The 25,303-nt window shown below is 48.0% G+C and overlaps 1 long non-coding RNA gene across 2 annotated transcripts; it reads right to left on the bottom strand.

The window, feature by feature from the left end:
- Positions 1-1,856: 1,856 nt before the first annotated feature.
- LOC112426906 (uncharacterized) lies at positions 1,857-25,215 on the bottom strand. 2 transcript variants are annotated; one of them, XR_011616367.1, is made up of 5 exons: positions 24,561-25,215; positions 20,607-20,709; positions 18,217-18,383; positions 13,795-13,945; positions 1,857-2,114 (listed from the first exon to the last, which is right to left on the bottom strand). It is a non-coding gene; the product is annotated as an uncharacterized lncRNA (long non-coding RNA). The 2 variants fall into 2 exon arrangements; XR_011616366.1 differs by lacking the exon at positions 24,561-25,215 and having other exon boundaries at positions 20,607-20,862.
- Between the last annotated feature and the right edge of the window lie 88 nt (positions 25,216-25,303).

Genomic DNA, 25,303 nt, shown 5'->3' with positions numbered 1-25,303 from the left:
TGATCTTGACTTCACAGCCTCCAAAACTGTGAGCAATACATATCTGTGGTTGGTAAATTGCCCAGTATATGTTGTTACAACAGCCTGAATAGACTAAGACAGTCATGATGTATTGGGAAGGTTCCTGACTGCTCTGAGGTATACAGCCAGGCTCAGGGCCCCTCTTCTTCTTTTTTTTTCTTTTTTTGAGACGGGGTCTCACTCTGTTGCTCATGCTGGAGTGAAGTTAAAGTGGCACCATCTTGGCTTACTGCAACCTCTGCCTCCTGGGTTCAAGTGTTTCTCCTGCCTCAGCCTCCCGAGTAGCTGGGATTACAGGTGCCCGCCACCACACCTGGCTAATTTTTGTATTTTTGGTAGAGATGGGGTTTCGTGATGTTGGCCAGGCTGGTCTCGATCTCCTGATCTCAGGTGATCCACCCACCTTGGCCTCTCAAAGTGCAGGGATTTTAGGCGTGAGCCACTATGCCTGGCCAGCTCCTCTTCTTTGAGAAGTCTCTTTGCTAGTCTCTCATTTATAGTCTCCCTCAGCTGAAGTCACCAGGGCCTGGAAATGGAGAGGTGACAGAGTACAGATATGGTTGGTGCATGGAACATATGTCCCGTGGACTTCAGATCTGGCTTCAGTCAGCTAAAAAGTGATGATCCAAGCCAAGTCAACCAGAGTAAGTCCTAGGACTCTTTCCAGAACAATTCAGGAGGAGAAACTTACTTTCCTTTAGACTTAATCCTGAGAGAATAACAGTCTAGAATAGCCAGGATCCATCACTAGGGGAAGTATGCCCTAGAGTAAAGTGAAAGCTAGGAGGGTGGGCATGGTGGCTCATGCCTGTAATCCCAGCAGTTTGGGAGGCCGAGGCAGGCAGATAACCTGAGGTCAGGAGTTTGAGACCAGCCTGGCCAATGTGATAAAACTCCGTCTCAACTAAAAATACAAAAATTAGCCAGGCATGGTGGCAGGTGCCTGTAATACCAGCTACTTGGGAGGCTGAGGCAGGAGAATTCCTTGAACTCAGGAGGCAGAGGTTGCAGTGGGCTGAGACTTCACCATTGCACTCCAGCCTGGGCAACAAAAGCAAAACTCTGTCTCAAAAACCAAAACCCAAAAAACAAGCAACAAAAAAGAAAGCTAGGAGACAGAGAGACCAAGTCCCTAGGACATGGTAGAACCCCTGGATCAGGCTATGCCTGAAGGCCACCTACACCTAGACTTTTAATATATGCGAATTAGAATAGATCCTCCAACTCTTTTTTCTTTTTTTGAGGCAGAGTCTCACTCTGTCGCCCAGCCTGGAATGTGGTGGCATGATTTTGGCTCACTGCAACCTCTGCCTCCCAAGTTCAAGCAATTCTCATGCCTCAGCGTCCCAAGTAGCTGGGATTACAGGTGTGTGCCATCACGCCAGGCTAATTTTTTTATTTTTTATTTTTAGTAGAGACGTGTTTCCCCATGTTTGCCAGGCTGGTCTCGAACTCCTGGCCTCAAGTGTGGATCCCTCTTTTGTTAAAGTCAACTGGAATTACCTTTCTCTCTTAAAAAAAAAAAAAAGTCTCGAGAAGTTCAGCCTGTGATGAAAACACTGTGGTACGCAGGCAGCTAGGCTGAGATCTAAAGCCCAAATTGCCTGCGGTCAGATCCATCGCCATGCACTGATTGACCAGAGTCTGAATCCAAAGTCTCCCTGGGAGAATTTATGTGTCCATAGCTTTTCCTGATGTTTGTACTCTGCCTTGTCTCTGAGGCTTTCCCAGACCATTGGGTTCAGCCCAAAGTGCACCTCTCTCTTCTCCACATTTGCCAGCGCAGTGCATTTGGCACTGAAGTACGTGCCATCTCATCTGTTATTGTCCTGAGATGGTCTTTCAATCTTGGCAAACTTGGGCTGTTCCTCAATTTTTCTCTTTTGAAGTTAACTCCTCCAGGCCAGTGGCTAGCTCTTATTGATTGAATTTTTCCACATAGCTCTTAGCACAGAGCTTAGCTCATTGATGGACTTTTGGGTGGCAGCATGGGATGATGGAAGGAACGCTGGCCTTGCATCCTGGCTCTGTCACTTAACTAGCTGGATGACCTTCAGCAAGTTACTGAAGTATTCTGAGCCCTATGAGAATTGCTGTGAAGATTAAACAACATAACATGTGCCTTATTCCATTCAGGTTTCAATAACAAAAGATCATAAACTGGCTAGGCGAGGTGGCTCACTCCTGGAATCCCAGCTCTTTGGGAGGCTGAGGCATGCGGATCACCTGAGTCAGGACTTCGAGACCAGCCTGGCGAATATGACAAAACCCCATCTCTACTAAAAATACAAAAAAATTAGCCAGCTTGGTGATGGGCACCTGTAATCCCAGCTACTCAGGAGGCTGAGGCACAAGAATCGCTTGAGCCTGGGAGGCAGAGGTTGCAGTGAGCTGAGATCATGCCACTGCACTCCAGCCTGGGCGATGAAGCGAGACTCCATCTCAAAAAAAAAAAAAAAAAAAAAAAAAAAAAAAAAAAAAGAAGATAATAAACTGGGTGGCTTACAAACAACAGAAATTTATTGCTCACAGCTCTGGAGACTGGCAAGTCCAAGATCAAGATGCTGGAAGGTTCAGGCTGGTGAGGGCCTGTGGTTCTTACATGGCACCTTCCAGCTGTGTCCCCACATGGATGAAAAGGCAAGGCAGCTTTCTGGGACCTCCTTTATAAGGGGACTAATTCCAATCATGAGGACTCTACTTCCATGACCTGGTCACCTCCCAAAGACTGCACCTCCTAATATCATTGCATTGGGAGTTAGGATTTCAAAATATGAATTTAGGGGGGATGCAAACATTCAGACCACCGTGATGTGTCGTTCAATTGTTTGTTCAATCAATAAATATTTATTGAGTACACATTCTATGTCAGGCATGGGGCTATGGACTGAAAATACAATGAATACAATGGTGAGTGTTTAAGTTAAGATACACTGGCTGGGTGTTGTGGCTCACACCTGTAATCCCAGCACTTTGGGAGGCCGAGGTAGGCAGATCACAAGGTTAGGAGTTTGAGACCAGCCTGGCCAATATGGTGAAACCCTGTCTCTACTAAAAATACAAAAATTAGCCAGGTGTGGTGGCGTGTGCCTGTAATCCCAGTTACTTGGGATGCTGAGGCAAGAGAATCGCTTGAACCTGGGAGGCAGAGGTTGCAGTGAGCCGAGATCGCACCACTGCACTCCAGCCTGGGCGACAGAGTGAGACTCCATCTCAAAAAAAAAAAACAACAACAACAATAATAACAAAAACACTTTGGTTGGCCGGGTGTGGTTGTTCATGCCTGTAACCCCAGCACTTTAGGAGGCTGAGGTCAAAGGATTGTTTGAGGCTAGAAGTTCAAGACCAGCCCAGGCAACACAGCAAGACCCTGTCTCTATTTTATTTTAATGAAGAAAAAAATTTTTTTAAAGATACACTTTGCAGCTGGGAGTGGTGGCTCATGCCTGTAATCCCAGCACTTTGGGGGGCCGAGGCAGGTGGATCACCAGGTCAGGAGATCGAGACCATCCTGGCCAATATGGTATAACCCCGTCTCTACTGAAAATACAAAAATTAGCCGGGCATGGTGGTGGGCACCTGTAGTCCCAGCTACTTGGGAGGCTGAGGCAGGAGAATCGTTTGAACTTGGGAGGTGGAGGTTGCACTGAGCTGAGATCGCGCCACTGCACTCCAGCCTGGGTAACAGAGTGAGACTTGTCTCAAAAAAAAAAAATACACTTTGGTTGCTTGCAAGCAATAGCGACAAGCCTAGTTTCTTTTTTTCTTCTGGCACATGGCTAGACTACATTATTTCTTAGCCCCTCCCGCAGCTGGATGGGGCCATATGAGTAAGTTTTGGTCAATGGAGTGAGGGCAGAAGTGATATATGTTTCTTCTAGGCCTTTCTCCTAAAACCCTTCCAGAAGAAGATCTGATGTAGGTCCAAAGACCTAGAGGAATGTTAAGCCCCAAGATGGAAAGGGCCTGGGTCCCTGAAAAACTGTGGAGCGGAGCCCCACTGCCAACTCACTGTGACTGTGATGTGAACCAGAAATAGGCTTTTCCTTTGTTAAACTACTGGGGTTTTATTTTTAAATGTTATTGATTGATTTGTTGCTTCCAAGACAGAGTCTTGCTCTGTCACCCAGCTGGAGTATAGTGGTGCGATCATGGCTCATTGAAACCTCCACCTCCAGGGCTCAAGTGATCCTCCCATCTCAGCCTCCTGAGTAGCTGGGATTATAGGTGTGTGCCACCACATGCAGCCAATGTTTAAATTTTTTGTAGAGATGAGGTCTTGCTATGTTGCCATGGCTGGCCTCGAAATCCTGAGCTCCAATGACCCTCCTGCCTCAGCCTCCCAAAGTGCTGGGATTACAGGTGTGAACCACTGTGCGTGGTTCCTGGGATTTTAGATTATCTGTTACACCAGCATAGCCTACCCTGACATCAATTCTGGCCAACTCAAGCAAAAATGGATTTCTTGGAAGGAAATGGAATGCTCATAAAGTCGACAGCTAGCTTGGAAATGAGCAGCTGTGGAGGCTGGAAGGGACGACTGGTCATGGAGAGCATGCACTCATTTTGGAACTGTCATCCAGCCATTTCAATCTCTTTGTCTCAATATTAAAATTTCCAGGCTGGGCGTGGTGGTTCATGTCTGTAATCCCAGCACTTTGGGAGGCTGAGGTTGGCAGATCACAAGATCAGGAGTTTGAGACCAGCCTGACCAACATGGTGAAACCCTATCTCTACTAAAAATACAAAAATTAGCCAGGTGTGGTGGTGCGTGCCTGCAATCCCAGCTACTTGGGAGGCTGAGGGAGGAGACTTGGTCAAACCCTGGAGGCAGAGGTTGCAGTGAGCCGAGATTGCACCACTGCACTCCAGCCTGGATGACAGAGAGAGACTCCGCCTCAAAAGAAAAAAAAAATTTCCAGAAGGGAGGATTTATCTGGCCTAGTTTTGATCATATGCCCCTCACCTTGGCTAGAGGATAGCAGACCTTTTATTTCAATCCCTACCAACTGTATTTATTTATTTATTGGTGACAGAGTCTCAATTTAGTATCCACACATACTAAAATTAGTTGGGTGTGGTGACACACGCCTGTAGTCCTAGCTATTTGGGAAGCTGAGGTGGGAAGATCACTTGAGCCCAGGAGCCAGAGGTTGCAGTGAGTTATAATTTTGCCACTGTGCTCCAGCCTGGGTGACAGAGCAAGAGGTTGTCTCAATCAAATCAATCAACCCACCAATCAATCAATCAATCAATAAAGGGGGAAAGAAAAGGGAAGGACATATGTAACAGCTATGAAGTACTACAATAAATGCAAATTTCTCTCCTCTTCTCCTCACTGAATGTGCAGGGCTGAAGCATTTTATTTATTTATTTATTTTTGAGATGGAGTTTCGCTCGTTTTTCAGGCTGGAGTGCAATGGCACAATCTCAGCTCACCGCACCCTCCACCTCTGGGGTTCAAGCGATTCTCCTGCCTTAGCCTCCCGAGTAGCTGGAATTACAGGCATGCAACACCACACTCAGCTAATTTTGTATTTTCAGTAGAGACGGGGTTTCTCCACGCTGGTCAAGCTGGTCTCAAACTCCAGACCTGAGGTGATCCGCCCGCCTTGGCTTCCCAAAGTGCTGGGATTACAGGAGTGAGCCACTGCGCCCGGCCTGAAACATTTTATTTTTAGTCACTTCTGGAAAATGGAAAAAGTGGCTGGGTGTGGTGGCTCAGGCCTATAATCTTAGCACTTTGGGAGGCTACGGTGGAAGGATTCTTTGAGGTCAGAAGTTTGAGACCAGCCTGGGCAACAGAGCAAGACTCCGTTGCTATTCTATACATTTTTTAAAAAATTAAGAAAAGAAAATGGAAAAAAGGAGATAAAATTAACATGATTTACAGATGATACAGCCTTATACCAGGAAAACCTAAGCGAATTTGTTGCAAAAAAAAATGATAAAAATATTCAGGGCTGGACGCGGTGGCTCAAGCCTGTAATCCCAGCACTTTGGGAGGCCGAGGTGGGCAGATCACAAGGTCAGGAGATCGAGACCATCCTGGCTAACATGGTGAAACCCTCTGTCTACTAAAAATACAGAAAAATTAGCCAGGCGTGGTGGCGGGCGCCTGTAGTCCCAGCTACTCGGGAGGCTGAGGCAGGATAATGGCGTGAACCTGGGAGGCAGTGCTTGCAGTGAGCTGAGATTGAGCCACTGCACTCCAGCCTGGGTGACAGAGCGAGACTCCATCTCAAAAAAAAAAAAAAAAAAAAAAATTTTCAGTTAGTTAGCTGGGTCCAAGATTAAAAAAAGGAAATCAATTGCTTCCTTATTAATACCAACACCAACCACTTAGAGGGTGTAATGGAAGGGGTGACCCCATTTGCAACAGCAACACAAAAGATGAAAGACCTAAGAATAGATTTAACAAGAAATGCATAAAATATATATGAAGGAAACTTTAAAATGCTGCTGACGAAGGCAAAAGAAGACCAGAACTCATAGGATGACAGACTTATTCTTGAAAGAGCAAAGTCAACAGCATAAAGACATCACTTCTCCCTAAGATGATGTATACAATTAATGCTATTAGAATTAAAAGTAATTCTTATCGACCAGGTGTGGTGACTCACACCTGTAATCCCAGCACTTTGGGAGGCCAAGGCAGGCAGATCACTGAGGTCAGGAGTTCCAGATCAGCCTGGCCAACATAGTGAAACCCTGTCTCTACTAAAAATACAAAAAAAATTAGCCGGGCATGGTGGCAGGCTCCTGTAATCCCAGCTACTCGGAAGGCTGAGGCAGGGGAATCACTTGAACATGGGAGGTGGAGGTTGAGGTGAGCCCAGACTGCACCACCGCACTCCACCCCGGGCAACAGAGTGAGACACTGTCTCAGGAAAAAAAAAAAAAAGTAATTTTCTACCTGTTGAAAACTCAACATTTTTTTTTTTGTTTTGTTTTTTGTTTTTTGTTTTTTTTGTTTTTTTTTTTTTTTTTGAGACGGAGTCTCGCTCTGTCGCCCAGGCTGGAGTGCAGTGGCGCGATCTCGGCTCACTGCAAGCTCCGCCTCCTGGGTTTACGCCATTCTCCTGCCTCAGCCTCCTGAGTAGCTGGGACTACAGGCGCCCGCCACCGCTCCCGGCTAATTTTTTGTATTTTTAGTAGAGACGGGGTTTCACCGTGGTCTCGATCTCCTGACCTTGTGATCCGCCCGCCTCGGCCTCCCAAAGTGCTGGGATTACAGGCGTGAGCCACTGCGCCCGGCCTTTTTTTTTTTTTTTGAGACGGAGTCTCGCTCTGTCGCCCAGGCTGGAGTGCAGTGGCCGCATCTCGGCTCACTGCAAGCTCTGCCTCCCGGGTTTACACCATTCTCCTGCCTCAGCCTCCCGATTAGCTGGGACTACAGGCGCCCACCACCTCGCCCGGCTAGTTTTTTTGTATTTTTTAGTAGAGACGGGGTTTCACCATGTTATCCAGGATGGTCTCGATCTCCTGACCTCGTGATCCGCCCGTCTCGGCCTCCCAAAGTGCTGGGATTACAGGCTTGAGCCACCGCCCCTGGCCAATTTTTTCTTTTTTTTTCTTTTTTTTTCTTTTTTTTTTTTTTTGAGACGGAGTCTCGCTGTGTCTCCCAGGCTGGAGTCCAGTGGCGTGATCTCGGCTCACTGCAAGCTCCGCCTCCCAGGTTCACGCCATTCTCCCGCCTCAGCCTCCCAAGTAGCTGAGACTACAGGCGCCCGCCACCACGCCCGGCTAGTTTTTTGTATTTTTAGTAGAGACGGGGTTTCACCATGTTAGCCAGGATAGTCTCGATCTCCTGACCTCGTGATCCACCCGCCTCGGCCTCCCAAAGTGCTGGGATTACAGGCTTGAGCCACCGCGCCCGGCCAATTTTTCCTTTTTTTTTGAGACGGAGTCTTGCTGTGTTGCCCAGGCTGGAGTGCAATGGCTTGATCTCGGCTCACTGCAAGCTCTGCCTCCTGGGTTCACACCATTCTCCTGCTTCAGTGTGAGCTGAGCCACAGGCGTGAGCTACCGCGGCTGGCCCAACAATTTTTTAAAGTTCAGCTCAAATGCCATCACCTCCTACATGAAGCCCTCCTGAAAGTTAGGATGCATTATTCATAGTCTCTTGATTTTTATTTATTTTATTTTTTGAGATGGAGTCTCACTCTATTGCTAAGGCTGGAGTGCAGTGGCACGATCTTGGCTCACTGTGACCGCTGCCTCCAGGGTTCAAGTGATTCACCTGTCTCAGCCTCCTGAGTAGTTTGGACCACAGGTGCATGCCACCATGCCTGGCTGATTTTTGTATTTTTAGTAGAGATGGGGTTTCACCAGGTTGGACAGGCTGATTTCAAACTCCTGACCTCAGGTGATCCACACACTTTGGTCTCCCAAAGTGCTGGGATTACAGGCGTGAGCCACTGTGGCTGGCTGTTCACAGTCTCTTGACCTTTATTTTATTCTGCTTTTGGTCTTAGAATTCTTGGCTGATACATGTGACTCTTCTTTAAGAATTAGAACCTTAGGCCGGGCGCAGTGGCTCACACCTATAATCCCAGCACTTTGGGAAGCCACGGTGGGCAGATCACAAGGTCAAGAGATCATAGACCATCCTAGCCAAGATGGTGAAACCCCATCTCTACTAAAAATACAAAAATTAGCTAGGCGTGGTGGTGCGTGCCTGTAGTCCCAGCCACTTGGGAGGCTGAGGCAGGAGAATTGCTTGAACCCAGGAGGCAAAGGTTGCAGTGAGCCAAGATTGAGCCACTGCACTCCACACTCCAGCCTGGTAACAGAGCGAGACTCCATCTAAAAAAAAAAAAAAAAAAAAAAAAAAAGAATTAGAACCTTATGTATGTATTTAACTCCTATTTTTTTTTTTTTATTATTATTATAGTAGAGATGGGGTTTGCCTATGTTGCCCAGTGTAGTCTCCAACTCCTGGGCTCAAGAGATCTGCCCACCTCAGCTTCCCAAAGTGATGGGATTACAAGCATGAGCCACCGTGCTTGGCCTTATATATTTTTTTAAGAGACAAGGTTTTGCTTTGTCACCCAGGGTAATCATAGCTCACTGCAGCCTCACTCACTCCTGGCCTCAAGCGATCCTCCCACCTAAAGTTCCCAAGTAGCCGGGACTACAGGTGTGAGCCACCACGCCCAGCCAATAAGAACTTTTTGAAGGTAAGGATGCTTTCTCACCTGTCTCTATGTATCAGGAAACTAGGGCTCAGGGAAACAGTGACCTTGAGGCTCAGGAGGCCCGGAGTCCCAAAGGTCAGGCCACAGGCAAGCTTTGTCTGAAGTGCAGAAGTAGCATCCCCCTCCCTTTTCCTGCCCTCCTTGTCCCTCTGATGGCTGGGACCCTGGGCTTGCCACCTGATTCTGCTTCTTGCCATTACCCCTACCGGGACATGGTGTTGCCTCCTGTTGTCTTGGAGCCTAAACGTGGCCAGTCCCAGGCAATTCTTTTGCTCCCATGCATCAAGTCCTGGCAACTGGCCTGGCCTCTTCCTGGTAACAAAGTCACCTGTCTTTGGTTTGGGTTTGGCTTCTCCAGTCTCAAAACAACAGCCTGGACTGGGCACAGTGGCTCACGCCTGTAATCCCAGCACTTTAGGAAGCTGAGGTGGGTGGATCACCTGGGGTCAAGAGTTTGAGACCAACCTGGCCAACATGGTAAAACCTCATCTCTACTAAAAATATAAAAATTAGCCGGGCGTGGTGGCGGGCATCTGTAGTCCCAGCTACTCAGGAGGCTGAGGCAAGAGAATCGCTTGAACCCGGGAGGTGGAGGTTGCAGTGAGCCGAGATCATGCCATTGCATTCCAGCCTGGTTGACAAGAGTGAAACTCTGTCTCAAAACAAACAAACAAACAAAGCAACCTGGATTCATACCTCATACTGGACACCAAGATAGACTCCAAGTAGATGAAAGATTTACCTGCTAAAAAGAAAAAACTAGAAAAGCAGTGGAAGAAAGCATGGGCAAATTCCTTTATAACATTGGTATGAAAACCTCCATCTTTTCTTTTCTTTTTTTTTTTTTGAGATGGAGTCTCGCTCTGCCGCTCAGGCTGGAGTGCAGTGGCGTGATCTCGGCTCACTGCAACCTCAGCCTCCAGGGTTCAAGTGATTCTCCTGCTACAGCCTCCCGAGTAGCTGAGACTACAGGTGCGCGCTGCCACGCCCAGCTAATTTTTGTATTAGGTGGGGTTTCACCATATTGGCCAGGCTGGTCTCGAACTCCTGACCTCGTGATCCGCACGCACTGGCCTCCCAAAGTGCTGGGATTACAGGCATGAATGACTGTGCCCTACCTCTTTCTTTTTTTAGAGAGAGTCTCACTCTGGCACCCAGGCTGGAGTGCAGTGGCACAATTATAGTTCACTGCAGCCTCAAACTCCTGGGCTCAAGGGATCCTCCTGCTTCAGCCTCCCAAGTAGCTGAGACTACAGGCAGGTGCCAACATGGCTGGCCAATATTAGAAATTTTTTTGGTAGAGAGGGAGTCTTGCTATGTTGCCCAGGCTGGTCTCAAACTCCTGGGCTGAAGCGATCCTTCCACCTTGGCCTCCCAAAGTGCTGTGATGACGGGTATGAGCCACTATGCCTGGCCAGGATAATGTGTTCTGTTAATGTACAGGTTGTTTGCTTTGCTGAGCACCAAGAGTGTGGATATGCAAATGGGGGGCAGCATCTAGGGCAATGCTGAGTCCCATTTCTGCATAATAGTGGGGAGAGTGGGCGGTGTGCAGTGGCTCATGTCTGTAATCCCAGCACTTTGGAAGGCTGAGGCAGGTGGATCATGAGGTCAGGAGTTCAAGACCAGCCTGGCCAAGATGGTGAAACCCCATCTCTACTAAAAATACAAAAATTAGCCAGGTACAGTGGCGGGCGCCTGTAATCCCAGCTACTCAGGAGGCTGAGGCAGAGAATTGCTTAAACCTGGGAGGCAGAGGTTGCAGTGGGCCGAGATCGTGCCACTGTACTCAAGCCTGGGCAACAGAGTAAGACTCCGTCTCAAAAAAAAAAAAAAAAAAATTGGGGGAGAGAAATGTGAGATTTGGAGTGAAATTCTGAAGGGAGGGAAGATGTCCCAGACAGCCAGGCATTATGGGAGATGAGGGGCTCAGGAAAAAATGAGCTAGCAGCAGCCCAGTTGATGAAAAATTGTGAAAAAAGCAGAAAGTATGGAGGAATAAAAAAGCTGAGGGCTGGGCACCGTGGCTTTCCCCTGTAATCCCAGCACTTTGGGAGGCTGAGGCTGGTGGATCACAAGGGTCAGGAGTTCAAGACCAGCCTGGCCAACATGGTGAAACCCCGTCTCTACTAAAAATATAAAAATTAGCCTGGCGTGGTGGCCTGTGCCTGTAGTCCCAGCTATTTGGGAGGCCGAGGCAGAAGAATCGCTGGAACCCGGAGGTGGAGGTTGCAGTGCGCCAAAATCAGAGGTTGCAGTGAGCAGAGATCATGCCACTGCACTACAGCCTGGACGAGAGGAGCGAGACTCTGTCAAAAAAAAAAAAAAAAGGTGAAACGTGGGCCAGGCACAGTGGCTCACACCTGTAATCTCAGCACTCTGGGAGGCTGAGGCAGGCAGATCATGAGGTCAGGGGTTAGAGACCAGCCTGGCCAACATGATGATACCTTGTCTCTACTAAACATATAAAGATTAGCTGGGTATGGTGGCGCTCGCCTGTAGTCCCAGCTACTCGGGAGGCTAAGGCAGAAGAATCGCTTGGACCCAGGAGGTGAAGGTTGCAGTGAGCCGAGATCGTGCCACTACACACCAGCCTGGGTGACAAAGTGAGTCTCAAAAAACAAAAAAAAAGGGGTGAAAGGTTAGGTTATTTGCTATGGGGTCAGTAATGTATCCTCATGTATACATTATCTGTATCCTCATGAACTCTTAGTAAAGAAGCATAGGCTAGTGTAGGGGCTTGTGTCTGTAACCTCAGCTACTCAGGAGGCTGATGTGGGAGGATCTCTTGAGTCCAGGAGTTCAAGGCTGCAGTAAACTGAGATCACAACACTGCACTCCAGCCTGGGATACACAGCCAGACCCCATCTCCCTTAAAAAAAAAAAAAAAAAAGTCATGGTGGCTCACGCTTGTAATCCCAACACTTTTAGAGGCCAAGGTGGGAGGATTGCTTGAGCCTAGGAGTTTGAGACCAGCTTGGGCAATGCAGTGAGAGCCTGTCTCTACAAAAAAATTAAAAAATTATCCAAGTGTGGTGGCATATGTTTGTAGTCCCAGCTACTCGGGAGGCTGAGATAGGAGAACTTCTTGAACCTGGGAGGTGGACGTTGCAGGGAGCTGAGATTGCACCACTGCACTCTAGCCTGCGGAACACAGCGAGACTCTGTCTCAAAAAAAAAAAAAAAAAAAGAAAGAAAGAAAAGAAAAGAAAAAAGAAATCTATTGTTCCAACAACCAGCTAAAAGTGAAGGTGGGAGGTTGGGTTCAAGCTCTGAGGGATCTCATCATCTGAAAATTGCCTGAAGTTCTTGGAAGATGTGAGTATGTCTTGCGGTTGGATGGGAGTGGGTTTTTTGTTTTTGTTTGTTTGTTTCTTTTTTGAGATGGAGTCTCGCTCTGTCACCCAGGCTGGAGTGCAGTGGCGTAATCTTGGCTCACTGCAATCTCTGCCTCCCAGGTTCAAGCAATTCTCTGCCTCAGCCTCCTGAGTAGCTGGGATTATAGGCAAGTGCTGCCACGCCCGGCTAATTTTTGTGTTTTTAGTAGAGATGGGGTTTCACCATCTTGGCCAGGCTGGTCTTGAACTCCTGACCTCATGATCCACCTGCCTCAGCCTCCCAAAGTGCTGGGATTACAGGCATGAGCCACTGTGCCCGGCCAGGAGTGGTCTTAATGAACATGAGTCTCAGGTACCACCTTTCTTTTTTTTTCTTTTTCTTTTTTTTTTTTTTGAGACAGAGTCTCACTCTGTTGCTCAGGTTGGAGTGCAATGGCATGATCTTGGCTCACTGCAGCCTCCACCTGCCGGGTTCAAACGATTCTCCTGCCTCAGCCTCCTGAGTAGCAGGGATTACAGGTGTGTGCCACCATGCCCAGCGAATTTTTGTATTTTTAGTAGAGACGGGCTTTCACCATGTTGGCCAGGCTGGTCTTGAACTCCTGACTTCAGGTGATCTGCCCACCTGGGCCTCCCAAAGTGCTAGGATTACAGGCGTGAGCCACCGCGCCCGGCCTACTTCCTGTCTTTTAAGCATATTGTTAGCAGATGATGGGCCAGGTCTCGACGTCGGGCGGCTGCCTATCAGTTGGTTGACTGGAGTTATGGGCAACTGATTTTTCATAGTCCTACAAGAGAAGAGCTCTGGCTAGATACAGTGGCTCACACCTGTAATCCCAGCATTGTGAAAGGCCAGGGCAGGAGGATTGCTTGAGGTCAGACATTCAAGACTAGTCTGGGAAACACAGTAAGACCCTATCTTTACAAGTAAAGAAAAAAATTAGGTGGGCCTGGTGATGTGTGTGTCTGTACTCCCAGCAACTCGGGAGGCTTAGGTAGGAGGATCACTGAAGGCCAAGAGTTTGAGTCCAGCCTGGGCAACATAGCAAGATCCTGTCTCAAACAAATTTAAAGTGACAATGTATTATTGTCTCTCACTGTTCTGAAGACTGACTGGCCTTAGCTGGGTCATTCTCATTTGGGGTCTCTCATGTAGTTACAGTCAAGAGGGCTGGGGCTGGAGCCTTCAGAAGTCATGACTGAGCTTAATCATCCAAGATGGACTCTTCACTCACATCTGGCACCTCAGTTGGGCTAGCTGCAAGCGTGGACGCTGGTCAGGCAGCATCCTCTTTCTTCACGAGGTCTTTGCAATTGGTTAGCAAGAACTTCCTTCCAGCATGGCATTCTCAAGTAATCAGACTTCTAACCTGTGGCTGGCTTGCCCTAGAGGGAATGGTTTAAGAGTGTCAGGCAAAAGCTCTAAAAATTTTAGCCATCTAACCTTGGAAGTCATACTCCATTCCACTCATTCCTCTTTCTCTCACTCTCTCTCCCTTTCTCCCTTTCTTTCCCTCCCTCCCTCCGTCCCTCACTCCGTCTCTCTCTCCCATCCTCTTTCTTTCTTTCTTCCTCTTCTTTTTCCTTTTTCCTCTTTCCTTTCCTCTTTCCTTCCTTCTTCCCTTTCCTTCCCTCCCTCCCTTCCTTCCTCTCTCTCTCTCTCTCTCTGAGTCTGTCTTTGTCACCCAGGCTGGACTGCAATGGCGCGAACTCAGCTCACTGCCACCTCCACCACCTGGGTTTGAGTGATTCTCCCATCTCAGCCTCCTGAGTAGCTGGGACTATAGACACACGCCACCATGCCTGGCTAGTTTTTGTAATTTTAGTAGAGACTAAAACCAGAGTAAAATTTTGTAATTTTAGGGTTTCACCATATTGGTCAGGCTGGTCTTGAACTCCTGACCTCAGGTGATCTGCCAGCCTTGGCCTCTCAAAGTGCTGGGATTACAGGCATGAGCCACTGCACCCAGCCCACTTTCCCTCCCTTCCTTTTTTCCTTCCTTCCTTCTCTCCCTCCTTCTTTCTTTCTCTTTCTTTCTCTCTCTCTTTCTTTCCTCTCTTTCTTTCCTCTCTCTCTTTCTTTCCTTTCTTTCTCTTTGCTTTTTTCTTTTTCTTTCTTTTCTTTCTCTCTCTCTCTCTCCTTCCTTCCTTCCCTCCTTCCTTCTCTCTCTCTCTCCCAACTTCTCCTCTTTCTCTGCTCTCCCCCACTCTCCTCCTCCTCCTTCTTCTTCCTCTCTCTCTCCTTCCTTCCTTCCTTCTCTCTCTCCCAACTCCCCCTCTTTCTCTGCTCTCCCCCACCCTTCTCCTTCTCCTTCTCCTTCTCCTTCTCCTTCTCCTTCTTCTTCTTCTTCTTCTTCTTCTTCTCTCCCTCCCTCCCTCCCTCTCTCTCTCTCTCTCTCTCCCCCCGTTTCTTCTCTCTCTCTCTCTCTCTCTCTCTCTCTCTCTCTCCCCCCGTTTCTTGTCTCTCTGTGTTGCCCAGGCTGGAGGGCAATGGAACTATCACTACTTACTGCAGCTTCGACTTCCCGGGCTCATACAATCCTCCAGCCTCAGCCTTCACATAGCTTGGACTACAGGCACATGCCACCATGTCTGGCTAATTATTTTTATTTTTGTAGAGATTGGGTATCACTATGTTGCCCAGGCTGGTGTCAAACCTCTAGGCTCATGTGATCCTCCCACTTTGACCTCCCAAAGTGCTGGGATTACAGGCATGAGCCACTGTGCCTGGTCAGATTCCCTTTTGATCAAGGAAATGGGTAGAATAAAGCCAGACATGGTTCCTGTAGTTCCAGCTACTTAAGAGGCCAAGGTGGAGAATCACTTGAGCTCAGGAGGTCAAAGCAGCAGTGAGCCATGTTTTCGCCACTGCACTCCAGCCTGGGCAACAGAGCAAGACCCCGTCTCAAAAAGAAATCTGCTTAAGCTATTCTTTAAAACAAAGCCTTATGATTCTAATATCAGAAATCCTATCTAAAAGAGCAACGGGGATGCAAGTGGTCAGTATCTAGTGCCATGTGACTTTTGGGTACAAGGAAGTGGGTCAAAGAGCAGTCTGGTTAATGCTTAACTGTAACTGTATTTCTGTGCAGAATTATTGTTAATCCTGTGAGGATGGCTTCATTCAGGCAAAATGTCTCCATTAATCATGGCAATGGACGTTTGCAAACATTCATTTACTCTATGCCAGGAAATCACGGAGTAGGATACATTTGAGTTGGGTCTTTACGGTGAGTAAGAATTTAAAAGGAAGGGAAAGGGATGAGGAAAAGGACACTCCAAATAGCAGAACATGAGCCTTGGCTCTGAGACATGAAAGAGTCCGCCGGGTGCAGTGGCTCATGCCTGGAATCCCAGCACTTTGGGAGCCTGAGGCAGGTTAATCACCTGAGGTCAGGAGTCCGAGACTAGCCTGGTCAACATGGTGAAAACCCATCTCTACTGAAAAAAAAAAAAAAAAAAAAACCCACAAAAATTAGCTGGGCGTGGTGGCACATGCCTGTAATCACAGCTACTAAGGAGGCTGAGGCATGAGAATCACTTGAACCAGGGAGGCAGAGGTTGCAGTAAGCAGAGAACGCACTCCAGCGTGGGTGATAGAGACTCTGTCTCAAAAAAAAAAAAAAAAAAGAGTCTGCTGTTTCCAGGAGCCATGAGGACTCTAGCTTGCTGGGCTTGTGTATGGAGGGGAGTTAGAAAGGTGGCATGGAGGCCGGGTACAGTGGCTCACACCTCTAATCCCAGCACTCTGGGAGACCGAGACGGGTGGATCACCTGAGGTCGGGAGTTTGAGACCAGCCTGGCTAACATTTTGAAACCCTGTCTACTAAAATTACAAAAATTAGCTGGGCATGGTGGCAGGACCCTGTAATCCTAGCTAATTCGGAGTCTGAGGCAGAAGAATCACTTGAACCCAAGAAGCAGAGGTTGCAGTGAGCCAAGATCGTACCATTGTACTCCAGCCTGGACAACAAGAGTGAGACTTCATCTCAAAAAAAAAAAAAAGAAAAAGAAAAAAAGAAAGAAAGCTGGGATGGATATAGTGATTAATAACTAAAATTTATTGAAAATCTTGGGGGGCGCCGGGCACGGTGGCTCACGCCTGTAATCCCAGCACTTTGGGAGGCCGAGGCGGGTGGATCACAAGGTCAGGAGATCGAGACCACGGTGAAACCCCGTCTCTACTAAAAATACAAAAAATTAGCCGGGCGCGGTTGTGGGCGCCTGTAGTCCCAGCTACTCAGGAGGCTGAGGCAGGAGAATGGCGTGAACCCGGGAGGCGGAGCTTGCAGTGAGCCGAGATCGCGCCACTGCACTCCAGCCTGGGCGACAGAGCGAGACTCCGTCTCAAAAAAAAAAAAAAAAAAAAAAAAAAAAGAAAATCTTGGGGGGAGGGGGGAGGGATTGCATTGGGAGTTATACCTGATGTAAATGACGAGTTGATGGGTGCAGCACACCAACATGGCACAAGTATACATATGTAACAAACCTGCACGTTATGCACATGTACCCTACAACTTAAAGTATAATAATAATAAATAAATAAATAAATAAATAAATAAATAAATAAAAGAAAATCTTGACCAGGTGTGGTGGCTCATGCCTGTGATCCTAGCACTTTGCGAGGCCGAGGTGGGAGGATTGCTTGAGCCCGGGAATTTGCAACCAGCCTGGGCAACATAGTGAGACTGGTCTCTACAAAAAATAAATAAAAAATAGCTGGGCGCAGTGGCACATGCCTGTACTTTCGGCTACTCAGGAGGCTGAGGTGGAAGGATCACTGGAGCCTGGGATGTTGAGGCTGCGGTGAGCCATGATTGCATCACTGTACACCGGCCTGGGCAATGGAGTGAGATCCTGTCTCTCTTAAAAAAAAAAAAAAAAAAAAAAGTCTTGTAATATTCAAGCACAGTTCTTTCTTTTTTTTTTTTTTGAGGTAGAGTCTCAAAAAAAAGCCCAGGCTGGAGTACAGTTGGGTGGTCTCAGCTCACTGCTACCTCCGCCTCCTGGGTTCAAACAGTTCTGCTCCCTCAGCCTTGCCTCAGCCTCCCAAGTAGCTGGGACTACAGGCATGCACCACCACAACTGTCTCAGTTTTGTATTTTTAGTAGAGACGAGGTTCCACCATGTTGGCCAGGGCGGTCTCAAACTCCTGACCCGACTGATCCACCCACACAGTTCTTTTTTTTTTTTTTTTTTTTTTTTTGAGACGGAGTCTCACGCTGTTGCCCAGGCTGGAGTGCAGTGGCGCGATCTCGGCTCACTGCAAGCTCCGCCTCCCGGGTTTCCGCCATTCTCCTGCCTCAGCCTCCTGAGTAGCTGGGACTACAGGCGCCCGCCACCGCGCCCGGCTAATTTTTTGTATTTTTAGTAGAGACGGGGTTTCACTGTGGTCTCGATCTCCTGACCTTGTGATCCGCCCGCCTCGGCCTCCCAAAGTGCTGGGATTACAGGCTTGAGCCACCGCGCCCGGCCCCACCCACACAGTTCTAAACACTTCCTGTGCTTTGCCGTGGTCATGGTGGGCGGCCGGATCTCTTCCATGTGCTCCCCTGCTGTCACACTTGCCCTGTGCTGCCTGCCCTGTGTCCGGAAGGTTGACCTCTATGGATTACATCAGCAGGCTCCCTTGCTCCCTTGGCTGCAGCTGGACTTACCCAATGTGGATCCCCCAGCAGGAGATTAGCAAGAGAGTGGACAGTGAGGTCAGCCTGTTTATTTCACTGGCGTTCTCCCCACAGCATCGCTTTGATTGGCTGCTTCCTTCAGCTGCTCTCACACAATTCTTCCTTTCCAGATTCTGGCCCCCTTCCTCCTCTTGTCCCTGCAGGCTTAGAAGTACTAATAATCATGCTGTTACTAGACCTCATGTGTTGTGTTTTCCTTTGTAGGGTTTCCTTACACTCCACCCTTTAAAAATAGTGCCCTTGTCAGCTAGGCATGGTGGCTCACACCCGTAATCCCAACACTTTGGGAGGCCGAGGCGGGGGGATCACCTGAGGTCAGGAGTTCACGACTAGCCTGGCCAGCACAGTGAAACCTCGTCTCTACTAAAAATACAAAAATTAGCCAGTCATGGTGGTGCATGCCTATAATCCTAGCTACTTAAGAGGCTAAGGCAGGAGAATCGCTTGCACCTGGGAGGCAGAGGTTGCAGTGAGCTGAGATCATGCCACTGTACTCCAGCCTGGGTGACAGAGTGAGACTCTGTCTAAAAAAAAAAAAAAGTCCCCTTCTCAACATTTCTTTTGTTTTTTTGAGACAGAATCTTCCTCTGTCTTTCAGGCTGGAGTGCAGTGGTGCGACCTTGGCTCACTGGAACCTCTACCTCCCAGGTTCAAGCGATTCTCCTGCCTCAGCCATCTGAGCAGCTGGGACTACAGGCGTGAGCCACCACGCCTGGATAATTTTTGTGTTTTTAGTAGAGACAGGATTTTGCCATGTTGGCCAGGCTAGCCTTGAACTCCTAACCTCAAGTGATCCACCCGCCTTGGCCTCTCAAAGTGCTGGGATTACAGGCATGAGCCACTGTGCCCGGCTCCCTTGTCAATATTTTGAATCCTAATTTGATTTTCCTCACAGAATTTGGTTGAAATAGGTACCTACCCAGCCAAGTAGGTACTAGTATTATTCCTATTTTATGGATGAGGAAACTCGGGTTACAAAGAGTTTAAATGACTTGCTCAAGGCCACACAGCTATGTAACAGGCTGAGTGAAAACTCAGAGAGTCTGGCTCTAGAGCTGTGAAGGCCTTCAAAGACCGTGAATGCCAGACTATGCAGACAGTGAGTTCCCAACACCGACAAAGGCTGCCAGACTCTCACCCTTTCTTCTTTCTGAGATCCTCACAGAGCTGTCGTGGGGCTCAGAGAGATCCTGGCTATGGAGGCCAGGCACGGTAGTTCATCCCTGTAATCCTAGCATTTTGGGAGGCTGAGGCAGGAGGATTGCTTGAGCCTAGGAGTTGTTTTTTTTTGTTTTGTTTTTTTTTGAGACAAAGTCTTGCTCTTGTCCCCAGACTGGAGTGCAGTGGTGCGATCTTGGCTCACTGCAACCTCTGCCTCCCAGGTTCAAACGATTCTCCTGCCTCAGCCTCCCAAGTAGCTGGGATTACAGGTGCTTGCCACCACGCCCGGCTAATTATTGTATTTTTAGTAGAGACGGGCTTTCACCATGTTGGCCAGGCTGGTCTCGAACTTTTGGCCTCAGGTGATCTGCCCACCTCGGCCTCCTAAAGTGCTGGGATTACAGGCGTGAGTAACCATGCCCAGCCGAGCCTAGGAGTTTGAGACCAGCCTAGGGAGACCACCGTCTCTACATTAAAAAAAAAAAAAAAAAAAAAAAAAATTAGCTGGGCAGAGTGACTGTAGTCCAGCTACTCAGGAGGCTGAGGTGGGAGGATCACTTGAGCCCAGGAGTTTGAAGCTACAATTCAAAATAGGTCCCCCCAGTCTAGCCATAGTGAAGGAGGATGGAACTGCTATGATTGGCTTATAGAATCCCCTGGAGTTGCTTTCAAGTCCTCAGAATAAACTGGATGTGTGGAGTCACCACATCATAGCTCCATTGCCAGGCTGGGATGAAGATTTAGTTTAATGTATATAAAACACCTGGCACATGAGGCATGCGATAAGTCACAGCTATTATAAATTTGACTCCAAGGATTTTGTTCAAGTCAACTAAATAACATTTTGTTATTAATATTAATCTCAAGCCTGTCTTATTCCAAAAAAAGATTTAAGGCTGCTATTACGTTTAGTTGGCACTGTAGGGATGGCCCCCAGCCATCTCCGCCTGCCTATTTCTATTGCTACTGCCCTGATCTCCTGCAGTTAGTTTTTCATTCAACAAACCTTCAGTGAGTTAGTATTAGCTTTGTGCCAAGCCTTTTGCTAAAAATGAAATATTTAAAGTGAATAAGAATCAGGCAAATTGTCCACTGCCTGGGTCAGCAACAACCACCCAAATAATTATGGCACATTATGAGGTATGTATGAACTTCCTAAGTGTACAAGGAAATGGGGAGGAAGTAACAAAGATGGTAACCTTTGGGTTGGGTCTTGATGGATGATAGAAGTTCACCCAGCTGCTGCAGTCTTCAGTCCTTGTCCTACTCCAAGCTGTCTTCCACTGTGTCCGGACTCTTTCACTGAAAGTAACGAGGTGGGGACCCTAAAGTTTGGACTCTAACAGTCAAAGGAGAAAAAAAAGAATGTATTGTCTCATAAAACGCCATCCAAAGGTTTGGATGAACTTCAGATATGGTGGATTCAGGGTGTGAATACCACAGAATTCAGTTTCTCTCTATTCGTTGGTTCTGCTTCCTTGACTGGGGCCCTGGCATATCCAGGTTTTGCCTTTTTCCAGGTTGAAGCCTGGTGGAGAGAAGGGCATATGCGTCTCCTACAAATGTCGTAGGAAAATAAACCCTTTGGCTTTGATTGAGTCACATGCCTATTCCTGAACCAGTCACCAAGGCCTGGGGAGTGTGATGTCCTGATTGGCTAATCTTGGGTCACACGTGCCACCAAGCTCCAGAGTAGCTCTTTCAATGGCCAGTATCTCTCTCGAACTCTCATTTTGTTTGTTTGTTTGTTTGTTTTGAGACAGGGTCTTGCTCTGTTACCCAGGCTGGAGTGCAATGGTGCGATCTCTGCTCACCACAACCTCTGCCTCCCGGGTTCAAGCGATTCTCCTGCCTCAGCCTCCAAAGTAGCTAGGAATATAGGCATGTGCCACCATGCCCGGCTAATTTTTGTATTTTTAGTAGAGACGGGGTTTCTCCATGTTGGCCAGGCTGGTCTTGAACTCTCGACCTTAGGTGATCCACCTGCCTCAGCCTCACAAAGTACTGGGATTACAGGCATGAGCCACCATGCCCGGCCTAATTTTTGTATTTTTAAGTAGAGATGGGGTTTCCCCAGTTGGCCAGGCTGGTCTCAAACTGCTGACCTCAAGTGATCCATCCACCTCAGCCTCCTAAAGTGTTGGGGATTACAGGTGTGAGCCACTGTGTCCGGCTAAAAGGTGCTCTCTTTTGCTGGATTTGAACAGGGAATTTTGTGGCCCTGGCTGTTCCTGGCAACCACCTTGACAACAAGCCTGATAATGGAGACGAGCAGAGCAAGAAAGTCCTAGAGGAATGGCCGGGCGTGGTGGCTCATGCCTGTAATCCCAGAACTTTGGGAGGCCGAAGTGGGCAGATCACTTGAGCTCAGGAGTTGGAGACCAGCCTGGGCAACACAGTGAGACATTGTCTTTGCTGAAAAACAAAACCAAAAAAATCAGCTGAGCATAGTGGCGCACACCTGTAGTCCCAGCTAATTGGGAGGTTAAGGTGGGAGGCTTGCTTGAGCTTGGGAGGTCGAGGCTGCAGTGAGCTGTGATTGTGCCACTGCACTCTAGCATGGTGAACAGACTGAGACCCTGTCTCAAAAAAACAAAACGAAACAAAACAAACAAACACACAACCACACACAGAAAAAAAAGAAAATCCTAGAGGAATGGATCTAGGTCTCCCATCACACCCAGCCAGAGCTACTGAATCTCTGGAAGTCCAGTTATGCGAGTTATGTAACCCAGAGGCATACCCTTAAGTGAGTCAGTTGCATTTCTGTTATCTCATTCAATTTTACAAACCAAAACTTGAGAGTCAATTACTCAAGATACCCTAGCTAGTGAAGTTAACAGCTGGATTCCACTCCACATGAGTCTCATCCCAAAGCTTTCGCTCATCTTACTAGACTGAGCCAAGAAAGTGACTTGGCCTCGGTTCTGATTCATCTGCTTACCTGCCGAGATGGCTTCTCTTGTATACGCTGTTTCTACTGCCTGGAATATTCTATGCCCCCTCTCTTTGCCTAGCAAATTCCTACTTCTTTAGACCAAAGCTTAAAGAAATGTTACTTCCTGACTTCCTCCCCATCCTAATCCGCCAGATTATTTTAGATTCCTTGACCTTATTAGCGTGTAAACTATATTAAAGTTATATCATGTTAGTTTACATTTTTCCTTCATTGCTCTTATCATAATAACCGATCCATTATTGTATACTTTACATATAATTTGTCTTTAAATTCCATAAGGGCACACATATATTTCGTTTTGCTCAGCATTGAATCCTTGAAGTAGTGACTGTCACTTAGTGGACAACAATAAAGATTCGATAAAATAAATGTGTTTGAGGCTGGGCATGGTGGCTCATGCCTGTAATCCCAGCACTTTTGGAGGTCGAGGTGGGCGCATCACTTGAGGTCAGGAGCTTGAGACCAGCCTGGCAAACACGGCAAAACACCGTCACTACTAAAAATACAAAAATAAATATAGCTGGGTGTGGTGGCAGGTGCCTGTAATCCCAGCTACTCGGGAGGCTGAGGCAGGAGAATCACTTGAACCCGGGTGGCGGAGGTTGCAGTGAGCCGAGATCGTGCCATTGTACTCCAGCTCGGGCAACAAGAGCAAAACTCCCTCTCCAAAAAAAGGTGCTTGATGGCCGGGCGCAGTGGCTCATGCCTGTAATCCCAGCACTTTGGGAGGATGAGGCAGGTGGATCACCTGAGGTCGGGAGTTCACTACCAGCCTGACCAACATGGTGAAACCCTGTCTCTACTGAAAATGCAAAAAATTAGCCAGGCGTGGTGGTGGGCGCTTGTAATCCCAGCTACTTGGGAGGCTAAGGCAGGAGAATTGCTTGAACCCAGGAGGTGGAGGTTGCGGTGAGCCGAGATCGTGCCATTGCACTCCAGCCTGGATAACAAGAGCGAAACTCTGTCTCATTTAAAAAAAAAAAAAAAAAAAAAAAAAAAAAGGCCAAGAGGTTGAGGCTGCAGTGAACAACGATCGCCACTTTCTCAAACAGAAATCAAAAACAAAAAACAAACAAACAAACAAAAACCCCTGAAAGCTACTGCTTTCAGTGGTAAAGCGTTTTATCAGTGGTTCTCCAAATGTGGTAGGTATCCAGACCTGCAGCATCAGCTTCATTTGGTAGCTTGTTAGAAATGCAAATTATTCAGCCCCATTTCAAACCTATGAGTGGGGCGTGTAATCTTTGTTTTAACAGTCCTTCTGGGTGAATTGATTCAGATCACACTGAGGTTTGAGAGGAAAGAAAAATAGCTCAGGGCAGTCTGAGTTATGTGAAGTATGCAAAATTTGTCAGGTCCACTGAGACTTGTGTATGGGAGTTCGGGCACACTCCTACCTCCACATGCCCGGGGACAATTGTTTAAAGACATTTTGTTCCAGACTAGCTGCCTCCCCCATTTCCTTCAGGTTCCTGAAATTTGTGATAGAAAGAACAATGTATAGGCAATAGCTTATGTTATTTTTCCCCCTTTCTCACCATTCCTATTCAACCTTATGTTATGCCTCTTTTTTCCGTAGAAACCCACTTGAGGCTGGGCAGGATGGCTCACGCCTGTAATCCCAGCACTTTGGGAGGCCGAGGCTGGTGGATCACCTGAGATCAGGAGTTCAAGACCAGCCTGGCCAACATGGTGAAACCCATTTCTACTAAAAATACAAAAAATAGCCGGGCATGATGGCGGGTGCCTGTAAGTCCCAGCTACTCGAGAGGAGGAGGCAGGATAATCGTTTGAACCCGGGAGGCGGAGGTTGCAGTGAGCCGAGATTGCGGCATTGCACTCCAGCCTGGGCGAAAGAGCAAGGCTCTGTCTCAAAAAAACACAACAACAAACTACTCTAGCCTGGGCGACACAGCAGGACCCTGTCTTAAAAACAAACAAACCCCATTTGTAACTGCCGCTAATTGGACTATACTTCTGGTGAGCCATCGTCAAGCTTTGGGCTTGAATAAACCCTATACTTAATACTATTTTCTCAATCTCGTTATTTAAGGTTGACAAGAGCCATTGGGTTATATAGATTTGCTGCAATCTATGTAGTAGGCACACCCGCGGGCTCAACCTCAGCTGTTTGGGATAGTTTCCTGATTCTGTTTCTTAAAATTAGCAGTTTCAGCCTGGCTGGATGACACACCTGTAATCCCTGGAAAGCTGCTTGAGCTCAGGAGTTCCAGACCAGCCCGAGCATCAAATCCTTTTTCAGAGACCTCATCTCTGAAAAAAATAAAAAAATTTAGCTAGGCATGGTGGCGCGCCAGGAGGTTGCGGCTGCAGTGAGGCATGATTGTGCTAACGCACTCCAGCCTGGGCAACAGAGCAAGATCCTCTCCCTAAAATAAAACAAAATAAAGATGCGCACTTTCATGAGTAATGTGCGTTGGAGGATAGGAACAGGAATCCAACACATTCTCTGCCCCCGTCAGCCCCTTGACTATTGAAGTTATGTTTATCTCCCCGGTCCTAGCACACACAGCAGCACCTGGCATATAGTCGGGCAAGAGTGTGTGGACTGCATGAATGTAAGCTCCATGAGGCCGCGTGTCGCCACGCTGCCAGCTCGATGCTCCGCATGTAAAAGACACTCACTAAAGCTTTGCGGAATGAATGGGCGAAGAAAGCGAAACAGAAACCACGCCTTTACTAAAATGGCAGCCCGGGTTCCCTTTACCAAGATGGCTGCCGGCCCGCGTGGACGGACGGGCGGTGGGCTCAGCGGGCGGGGCAAGAGAGGGCGTGGCAAGAAGGCGGGGCCTGTGGGAGCCGTCAGGTGCGGCCCCGCCCTCCGCCCTCCGCCCTCCGCCCGCTCCTCCCGCTCGCCCCGCTCGATTCCGGATTGGTCCGGTTCCAGCGCCGCAGCCCGGCGGCCGCGCTGTGGGG

The sequence above is a fragment of the Macaca nemestrina genome, chromosome 18, assembly GCF_043159975.1.
Source record: "Macaca nemestrina isolate mMacNem1 chromosome 18, mMacNem.hap1, whole genome shotgun sequence".
Classification (NCBI taxonomy): domain Eukaryota; kingdom Metazoa; phylum Chordata; class Mammalia; order Primates; family Cercopithecidae; genus Macaca; species Macaca nemestrina.
Note: the sequence above shows the minus strand (reverse complement) of the source record. Positions and strands in the feature narration are given on the sequence as shown.